This window comes from Peromyscus eremicus, chromosome X, assembly GCF_949786415.1.
Source record: "Peromyscus eremicus chromosome X, PerEre_H2_v1, whole genome shotgun sequence".
Lineage (NCBI taxonomy): Eukaryota > Metazoa > Chordata > Mammalia > Rodentia > Cricetidae > Peromyscus > Peromyscus eremicus.
This window is the reverse complement of record NC_081439.1, coordinates 76252341-76263641: the sequence shown is the minus strand read 5'-3', so window position 1 is coordinate 76263641 and position 11301 is coordinate 76252341.

Below are 11301 nucleotides of genomic sequence, written 5' to 3'. Positions count from 1 at the left end.
ATTTCCCAAGGTAAATGATAAAAAGAGATTAGATCAAGCTACAAAGACAACAAACATAACACATAAGTTCTTTTAATTGCTACTGGGGCTTCTCAACATGAAATTTTTGCACTACCAAGGGAAGAAAATCTGTCAAATGAGAATATTTGACATGGAAATTAAAGAAAGCTTATGGTATTACTAGAGAAGTAATTCCAGAGAGAATATGTAATCTATCAATGTTTGAAAAGAAAGCTAAAGGGAGTTACCTTAAAAAAGAAAAAGAAGCAGGAGAAGGAGAAGGAGGGGGAGAAGAGGTAAAGGAGGAGGAGGAGGAGGAGGAGGAGGAGGAGGAGGAGGAGGAGGAGTACAAGGAATGTTAAGGACAACAATAAAACATTAGCCAGTATATTTCCAACTAGTAACAGACAAACATAGGGAAAATTCAGGATGTTTGATTACTTCAAATATTGCACATAAATCATTCATATCTTTACTACAAATATTGAGAATAAGACACAAAAATAGGAACTACAATAGTGTTTTAAGACATGGGCAATATAAAAAGAATGTAAAAGGCACATTCAAAAGTTCAAAATGGGCCAGCAAAGTGTCTCATCAGTAAACAACATGAATTCAGTCCCCAGAATCCACAATGGAAGAAGAGAATTGTCACTTGCAAGTTGTCCTCTGACCTCTATGCTCATTCCATATCTCAAGCACTCCACCCCCACCAAACACACAATCATATATGCACATTAATAATAAAAGAGAAAAGAGGCCATGAATTTGCAAGAAAGCAAGGAGGGGTAAGTTGAAGGGCTTGGAGGCAGGAAGGGAAGGGGGAAATGTTATAATTAAAGCACAATCTTAAAAATATACTCCCCCACAAAATAAGCACTGTCATTATGCTTTAAAAAAGAATAAAAAATGTGGTGGTCAAATACAGAATGTCTTGTTAATATATTTCTCGTCTTTTATTCTGTATCTTTAGCAACATGCAAAGTTGATATGATTTCAGAATAGCTTCCTATAATACAAAGATTCGTGTACCCCCATGATAGCCACACATTTATGAAATAAAATAAGGAACAAAATGAAAACGTAATGAGTAAAGCAATTGTTCATAAAGTGTAGTGCAAGAGAGTGACAAGAAAAGGTCTTAGCTAGAACTAGGAAAAATATCATCTATATTGAAAGACCTTACCTATCAATATTTCCCTTAAAGGTAAATGATTAATTCTCCAGTTAAAACATATAGAGTAGCTAAAGGGATTCAAATATAATAAAGCCAACTATATGTTACTTTAAAATTGTCCCTATCTCTCTTAAAAATACATCAAATAAATGTGAAGGGCTGCAATAAAATATTCCACATGAATTAGATAATAAAAAATAACAAGTTAAGCCATACTAGTGTCACTACAAAAACATTTAAATAGAAAATAGTTAAAAATATACAAGAAAAGTCATTTCGTTATGAAAAGGAGTCAAATTACCAAGCAATGGATATGTCAAAATATACAGCTAATACTAATATGATCAAAAGATAAACTTAAAACAGGCTAGGATCTCTAGTACTCCTCTTTCAGCAAACTGACAAGTCATCCAGACAGAGAATCTGAAAATGAAATAATGGAGTTAAATTTCAACCTAAAAAATATTGACAGAACATTTTATTCCAGAGCAGAAGAACAACTACTTTTCTCATAGCACCTGGAATATTCTCCAAAGCAGACCATTCTATAGTCCACAAAACAAGTCTCAACTAATTTGAGAACAATAAAATCATACCAAGTATCTTTTCAAAACAATGAAGAAAATAACAAGTAAAGATTTGGCAACTGTACACAAATATGAAAACTAAACAACTCTGGAAATAGTGGTAAAAAAGGAAAAACATCAACATGACAATTTAAAAATTATTTGAAACAAACAAAAAGGGAGAAAGCATATCAAAACCTATAGGGCATAGCAAGGGCAGGAGAGACTTTATAGAAAGTAAAATACCAAAATCTGAAAGGTCTCAAAAAAAAAAGAAACAAACACACAAAACAACAACCAAACAAAAGAAAACCAACTCACCAACCAATAAACCAACAACCCCAAAAACCTACCAGAGTGGATTGGAGAGATGGTTTAGTGGCTAAGAGTGCTTCTTGTTCTTGCAGAGAACTCAAGTTTGGTTCCTAGCACTCAGGCTGGGTAGTTGACAACTGCTTGTATGTATGTCCAGCTCCAGAGAACCCAGTGCCTTCTGGCCTCCTTGAACATCTGCAAGCATGTACAACCCCTGCCACACACAAATATGTATGTAATTTAAAATAAAATATATTTTATGGAATGGAATACTACTCAGCAGAGAAAAACAATGACATCATGAGGTTTGCAGGCAAATGGATGGATCTAGAAAAAATCATTCTGAGTGAGGTAACCCAGACTCAGAAAGACAAACATGGTATGTACTCACTCATAACAGGATACTAGATGTGGAACAAGGATGACTGGACTGCTACTCACATCACCAGGGAGGCTACCTGGAAAACAGGACCCCAAGAAAGACATGGGGATCACCCAATGACGGAGAAATGGATGAGATCTACATGAACAGCCTTGACATGAGTGGGGGTAATGAAGGGCGAGGGTCGAGGGAAAGAGAGCTTGGGGGAGCAGAGATCCCAGCTGGATCAAGAACAGAGAGGGAGAACAAGGAATAGGAGACCATGGTAAATGAAGACCACATGAGAACAGGAAGAAGCAAAGTGCTAGAGAGGCCCACAGAAATCCACAAAGATACCCCACCACAGACTGCTGGCAATGGTCGAGAGAAAGCCCGAACTGACCTACTCTGGTGATGGGATGGCCAAACACCCTAATTGTCGTGCTAGAAACCTCATCCAACTACTGTCGGATCTGGATGCAGAGATCCATGGCTAGGCCCCGGGTGGATCTCTGGGAGTCCAATTAGCGAGAAAGAGGAGGGTTTATATGAGCGAGAATTGTTGAGACCAAGGTTGGATAAAGCACAGGGACAAATAGCCAAACAAATGGAAACACATGAACTATGAACCAATGGCTGAGGGGCCCCCAACTGGATCAGGCCCTCTGAATGGGTGAGACAGTTGATTGGCTTGATCTGTTTGGGAGGCATCCAGGCAGTGGGACCGGGTCCTGTGCTCATTGCATGAGTTGGCTGTTTGAAACCTGGGGCTTACGCAGGGTCGCTTGGCTCAGCCTGGGAGGAGGGGACTGGACCTGCCTGGACTTTGTCTACCAGGTTGATCTCAGTCCTCGGGGGAGGCTTTGCCCTGGAGGAGGTGGGAATGAGGGGTGGGCTGGAGGGAAGGTGAGGGGGCCGGGAGGGGGGAGAACAAGTGAATCCATGGCTGATATGTAGAACTGAATTGTACTGTAAAATAAAATAAAAAAAGATAAAAATATATAGAAGAAAAAAACCTTATTAATTAAATTATATAAAAATGGTTGAAAAAAATAGTGACTCATTCATTAAAAATACATGAGAACTAGAAAGCCACAAACAAACTCAAAATTAATAGATGGAAACAATGAAAGTTAGACTAGAAATAAATAAAATATATGCTCAAATAGTATGAAAAAAATAAACTTGCTGAAGACAAATGCATAGCTCTGCTAGGATAAAGAAAGAAAATTAAAGGAAATTTTAAATTAGATATGAGAAAGAAGACAATAAAACTGACACCATGTTAAATACAAATGTTCATTGAAGAGTATTATGAGCAGTTATGCACCAATGAATTTGGTAATCTAGAGAAGATCAATAAATTTCTGAGTAAGTATGCCTCACTAAGATTAAATCATGGAAGAACAGAAAACCTAATACCAAAACCAAATACTGAGACTGAATTATAATGAAGACTCCCCTACCAAGAATATCTCAGGACTATGTTTCTTTACTGTTGAGTTTGGTCAAAAAATTAAAGAATTGATATTACTTTTACTTATTATTCAAAAAGAAATTATTATAAAAAACAGAAAGAATTCTTTCAAGCACGTTCCATGACACTTTCAAAAAACAAAAAAGAAGGAAAAAATAGAGGAAAAAATAAATGAAAAATTAAGAAATTGGGGATAACACAAAAATGAAAATAAATCTATGTTTTTGATTTGGAGAATCTGTATTATAAAAATGTCTATACTATATGAAGTAATATATAACTTTAACGCAATTTTAATTAAAATAATGACTTTTTAAGGAACTAGAAAAAAGAACTTAGGATTTATGCATACCTTCATGAGGTAAAGCTATCTTAAGCAAAAAGAACAAAGCAGGAGGCATTATACTATTTCATTTCATAAGCAATATTGCAAAGTTACAGTCCCTAATACAGCGCTATTTTATTTCAGTGCTATTCATATTTTAAAGGAGCTTAAATACTTACCAACTGGTGAACAAAGAAAATATAGGGCATAGACACAACTGAATACTATCAAGCCATCAGAAAGAATAAATTCTTGTGAAAATATTTCATCAACTGTTACCATGCTACAGTTAGAGATGAGCAAATTCTAGTGTGTTCTTGTACACTAGTATGGCTATAGACAATAATAATGAACTATAAATTAAAAAATTGAAGAAAGGTTTTTGAGTGTTTTCCTGTAAAGAAATTTAGGTTTGGGATATACATCAGTAGTAGAGTGCTTCACTAGCATTTGTGAAGCATTAGATTTGATCCATAGAAGGGCATAAAAAGATAAATATTCAAGAATATAAATTAGCTTGATTTAATTATTGTACAGTGTACACATGTATTGAATACTACACAATGCTGCATTTTATATGTGTATATGTATATATATATATATATATATATATATATATATATCTTTTATGTACCAGTTATAATAAATTACTAAAATTTTTATGTAAAGATTAGGCCATTTCTCCTTACCAGCTATTAAGAATTTTTTCACATCTTGGTTATTAATACTTTATTTAGTTAGTTTTAACATTTTTCATATAGCCATATATTGTGTTGAGCATATCCACTCCACACCATTTCCCTCTCTTTTCTTTTCCATTCCCTATATTTCCACTTTAATATGTACATATATAATTCTGAGTGACTGCAAAAATATGGATCTACAAAAAAAGAAGTCATATTGTCCTTCTGAAATTGGCTTAATTTACATAATATACTTGTCTTCAATTGTATCAATATTTCCCTAAATTAAGATGTTCATTTTTGTTACGGAAAAAATTCCATTATATTTCTAAGTTTCTTGTCCTCTTGTTTCTAAAAGTCTGTCTAATCCCTGGTTTATCCTGTTCTCATTTCTTGACTGTTCTTTGGGAGTCATGTTACCAATATTGTGTGGTCAGTACAAACGGTTATCACAGCTCTAAGTCATAAAATTGCTAGTTCTGTCCCAGCTACTGTGTGACCCTTCTGTTGTCCAGTGACTTGCTTGGAACTAGTATTTAAATTAGCCATGAATACTCCTTCTCCAAATTGCACTTGTACATCCCTGAGTACATTTTCTGGTAGTCTGGCTGAAACCTTCTGATCTAGAGTCAGTATGTAGCTCAGCTTCACTAGAGAAGACTTTCACAGACTTTCTGACAGTGCTGTTCTTAGAGTCATGGGCTGCTTCTCTGTCAGTTCAGAGGAAGTCTCTTTGAAATGGGTTCTAACAGCTATTCCCAGAGGACTCTGGTTTTTTATTGTCAGAGGGCCATTTGGACCTCTTAAGAGCTGCTTCCAGAAACTTGGTTTGCTAAGCCACCACTACTCTGCTCTGACAGTGTTACTTCTTACCTGAGTCTCCACACCTGTTGCTGTTTGTTGTGGCACATGTGGGTTCACACTCCTGTGTGGAAAGAAGACTCAGAGGCATCTTAAGAATGAATCTCACCTTTCATGGCTGCAGGGGGGTCCAGCCTCAAAGGACTGAAGCACTATCCCTTCGCCTAGGGCATTTTTATTTCTAACTACAGTTTATCCAGTTAATTTCCATACCTTCAAAGCAACCTAAAAGGAGCTCCCAGAGATAAAATGCCAAGTGCAAATTGCTTGATTTCTCAGGTACCACAGTTTTCCGGGTTTCCTGAACCAAGTTTTGTATGGGCCTTTCATCCTTGAGAGACTCTCTGATCCTTAACTCTCAGACAAGATTCACATAGGATGATAGGAGAAACAAAAGGTGTGGTTAAACAAAGGAAGGAGCAGGGCTAGTTGCTCAGCAGGAATGGAGCCACACAAGCCACTGGGTCCCATTCCCCTGAATCCTACAATACTGCATTCCCACTGTGTCACTACATTGCATGGCTAAGTGCCACCCGGTTTTCAGTCCCTCTGCTCTGCTATTTCTTGCCATACTGAAGCTTTGCTTCACACTGTACACTTTTGAAAGCAACTTCAGTTTTCCCTCCCCTCACTAAGAAACAACAAACTACAACTGTGCTTGGCTTTTTGGGCTCTTACTGTCTTTTTTCCCCTCCTCTTTCATTTTTTAATTGAAAATAGATTTTTTTTCATAAAATATATTCTGTCCCCTCCTTCATTCCCTGCAAGATCCTCCTCGCCTCCCCAGCTATCCAACTCCTGTCTCTCTCTTTAGAAAACAAAGAGGAGAATAATAAAAAAGACAAAACAGAACAAAACAGAGAAAAAGAAAAAGAATGAGAATCAATTTCTCTCACACACGAGAGAGAGAGAGAGAGAGAGAGAGAGAGAGAGAGAGAGAGAGAACTTACAAAAACACAAAATCAGAAACCATAATATATGAGGAAAAGACCAACAAGGGTTTTAAAAAAAAAGCCCAGACAAAGTATAACAAGGCAAAAAAAAAAAAATATTGCCCAAACCACTGAGTTTGTTTATGTTGGGATTCTGCCATGCTCCAGCTGCATGACTGCACATGCCCAGTTTAGGAGCTAGACAAGGGGTCTTGTGTTTTACAGCATTAATGTGCACTGGTGATTATGCACAGTGTGGTTGTGCAATCTGTGCATTTGTGGCGTAGCTCTATAAGCTCACCTGCATCTTAAAGAGCCATGACTCAGACCCCAGCCTCTCTCTCTGTTCTGTTCTCTCTCCCCCACCGCTTATCATTCTTACAGTTTTGAGTTGGTAATCTACTGCTGGGCATGAGGCCTGTGTTCTTTGCATACCCAGTGAAACTCCACTGGAGAAAACTAATTTTTCCTTTGTAAGCAATTGCCAAATGGAGACAGATTCTGGGTTAAGGATGGGAGATCAAGTCTACTTTCCCCTCTCATTGCTGGGACCCCATTTGGCTTAGATCTGTGCACACCTTGGGCATCATGCCACTGTCTGTGTTTTTTTATTAATATTTTTTATTTTATAATTTAATTTAATTTTACATATCAGCCACAGATTCCCTTGTTTCCCCCCTCCCGCCGCCCTCCCCTGCCTTCCCCCCATCCCATCCCCCATTCCCATCTCCTCCAGGGCAAAGACTCCCCTGGGGATTGAGTTCAACCTGGTAGATTCAGTCCAGGCAGGTCCAGTCCCCTCCTCCCAGGCTGAGCCAAGTGTCCCTGTATAAGCCCCAGGTTCCAAACAGCCAGCTCATGCAATGAGCACAGGACCGGGTCCCACAGCCTGGATACCTCCCAAACAGATCAAGCTAACCAACTGTCTCACTTATCCAGAGGGCCTGATCCAGTTGGGGGCTCCTCAGCTATTGGTTCACAGTTCATGTGTTTCCATTTGTTTGGCTATTTGTCCTTGTGCTTTTTTCAATCTTGGTCTCAACAATTCTCGCTCATAAAAACCCTCCTCTTTCTCGCCAATTGGACTCCTGGAGCTCCACTTGGGGCCTGGCCGTGGATCTCTGCATCCGGTTCCCTCAGTCATTGGATAGGGTTTCTAGCAAGACAATTAGGGTTTTTGGCCATCCCATCACCAGAGCAGGTCAGTCCGGGCTTTCTCTCGACCATTGCCAGTAGTCTGTTGTGGAGGTATCTTTGTGGATTTCTGTGGACCTCTCTAGCATTTTGCTTCTTCCTATTCTCATGTGGTCTTCATTTATCATGGTCTCCTATTCCTTGTTCTCCCTCTCTGTTCTTGATCCAGCTGGGATCTCTGCTCCCCTAAGCTCTCTTTCCCTTGACCCTTGCCCTTCATTACCCCCACTCACGTCCAAGTTGTTCATGTAGATCTTATCCATTTCTCTGTCATTGGGCTATCCCTGTGTCTTTCTTGGGGTCCTGTTTTCTAGGTAGCCTCCCTGGCGTTGTGAGTAGCAGTCTAGTCTTCTTTGTTTTACATCTAGTAGCCTATGAGTGAGTACATACCATGTTTGTCTTTCTGAGTCTGCGTTACCTCATTCAGGATAATTTTTTCTGTGAGTTTATATGTATGTCAATTCTGTTGTGTCTAGAAGGCTTTGTTTCCTTTGAGTCTTCCATCCCCATTGGCTCTTAAAATCTTTCTGTTTCTTCTTCCACAAAGTTCCCTGAGCCTTGAGGGGATAAGTTTGTTGGAGACATCTTATTTAGGAATGTGTGATCAAGGTCACTAACTCTCTGTACATTGCACAGTTGTGGGTCTCTATTTGTTCCCATCTACTGCAGGTGCAAGTTTCATAGATAATGGCTGAGCAAGACACTGTTCTGCTTCCAGGGCAGGGGATCACTCTTTAATTTTCTGATCCTTTCTCGTATGTTTCAGTTCCACCATAGCTTTCTGAAGTTCTCTGTTTCTCTTTGTGAAATAAATCAATGTTTTCTCATACTGACACTTGTTTTTTGGCATATGCAGAGGCAGTCTTAAAGCTTCCATCATACCTGGAAATACTAGCTCTCAGCAATTTAATATGATCTTTCTAGGAATTGCTATCTGTTGTAGAATATTACTTAAAGATGTGTTACTTTTGTTTATGTCATGGAACATTTGTTTAAATATGCAAAGTTGTGTTGCAGTCTTTTATGTTGTATTTGTTTAACTATGTGAAGCTGTGTTACTGTGCCTGTCTAAAATATCTGATTGGTCTAACAAAGAGCTGAATGGCCATTAGCTAGCAGGAAAGAGAAATAAGTAGAGCTGACTGGCAGCTCTCTGAATAAAGAAAAAATTGAAGGAGAAATCTAGAAGAACATAATCAAGAAGCAAGAAAGTAAGGGGCCAGCCACTCAGTCAGACATGGAAAAAGCAGGAAAGGGAAGATAAATAGAATTAGAGAAAGATATTTGGTAGGTTGGTGGTGGGCCTGCCCCAGAGCCAAAAGAGCAAAGAGTAAAAATAAAACCAACTACATTTTGGTATACCAACATGAGAGTCAAATATCACCTAGAGCCCAAGAAAGCTGGAAAACAAAAAAAACAAAAAACAAAAAATGGACATGGCTCCTCTAAGAAGTTCTGTAGTACAGAACCATGTTTTTTCATGTAAAATAGAAACAAAAAACTAAGTAAAAATGCCTGCCACACTACAGGACACTGGCATTCTACAGCTGGGGATCAAATGCAGTTCCTGGCCAAAATTTCTCAGGGACCCTTAAAGATGTCATCACCCACAGACAACAGGAAGCAGTCAGGAGAACATAATGCCCATGTTTCCAAGAGATGGGATGGGTTGTCTTCGGTTATTTGGTGGATTATTGATTTTTTAATCATTTAGGGAAATATAAGAATACAGAATAAAAAGACAACCATTAATCTCAGATACTTTGCATTGGAATGAATTTTGGTATAATGACACAAAGTTAAAGTTATTTTAATTATACTGTATGTTTCTACTCTTGTTTGGAGTATTGTGCATCTGCAGCTCATTTAAAAATGCAATGTATAATTAAGAAATTATGTTAGTAGTCTGTAATAATCAAACTTGTAGTCACATTAGGAATGTTTTCAAGGTTAAATAGGTATGTTTATATAGATAAATGATTTTCAAACACATTTCAAATATCCATAGAATATGGCACTTAAGATGTTAAATAACCTAAGGTTTTTGTGAAAATGAGACATATCTGCTCCTGACAGCACCAATTTACTTCATAAAATGATGATGGACATCGAAGAAACTCCATATTGAGTTTTCTTTCATTGTGACAAGATTAGTCATTTGGGCAAGAAACTGCTTTTGCCTTTACTGCTTGACTGTGTACTATACAGATTAGACATGCAGGACCCACAGGAAAGCAACTGCTGAACTTTGCCAAAACAAAGCAGGATGGTGCTTCAGGGTTCCTGCTTCACGGAATAGTCTGCCAGACATTCTGAAGGACACTGAGGAAAACAGCTGGTGAATTTTGCCGAAACAAGGCAGGACAGCCCTTCAAATGTCATGCTTCACTGAAAAGTCTGCCAAATAATCAAGACCTGTAGGCTGAAGATGGATGGCCCAACGTTGCAGATGGACTTTGGGTGACTGTCCAGATAGCCAAATGTCTCTGTTGTCAGGTAATATTAATTCCTTCTGGGGTCTTTGATGGAGTTAAAGACTAAATAATTAGAGTTACAGTTTTCCTTAATTAGGATAGAAAGTAAATTAGGCATACAACTTTAGAATCACTAAGATAAGTTTAACAGTGGAGTATTTTCTCTGAATTTGCTAAATACAAGTGGATTGAATATTGTAAATGTAATTCTTATTTGATAACTGTTTTTGTTGTATGTAGTATTAGTATGTTAAAGTTAAAAGCTTTCATTTTTATTTAGACAAAAATGGGAAAATGTGGTAGAATATTAGTTTCAAATGTGTTACATATTTTTATGCTGTAGAACATTTGTTTAATGATGGAAAGATGTCTTGCATTCTTTTATGTTGCATTTGTTTAACTCTGTGAATTTGTGTTACTTTGCCTGTCTAAAACACTTGATTGGTCTAATAAAGAGCTCAATGGCCAATAGTGAGGCAGGAGAAAAGATAGGCAGGCCTGGCAGGCAGAGAGAATATATAGAAGGAGAAATCTGGGAGAAGAGGATCAAGGAATGAGAAAAGAAGTGGCCAGCCACCCAGCCTGATATGGATTAGAAGGAAAGAAAAGATATACAGAAATAAAGAAAGGTAAAAGCCCAGAAGCAAAGAATAGAAGGGATAATTTAAGAAAATCTGGCTAGAAATAAGTCAAGCTAAGGCCCAGCATTCATAAAAAATAATAAGACTATGTATTATTTATTTGGTTGCTGGGTGGTGGACCCCCGAAGAGCCAAAAGAGAACAGTGTAAAACAAACAAAAACTACAGCTGTCTCTGTGTTTCTCTATCTAGAATTCAGTAAGAATCTTAGACAAATTCTTTTCCATCATGAAACTCGGAATTATTATTTTTTTTGTTTTTTGTTTTTGAAAATTATTAATTTTTATTATAATATT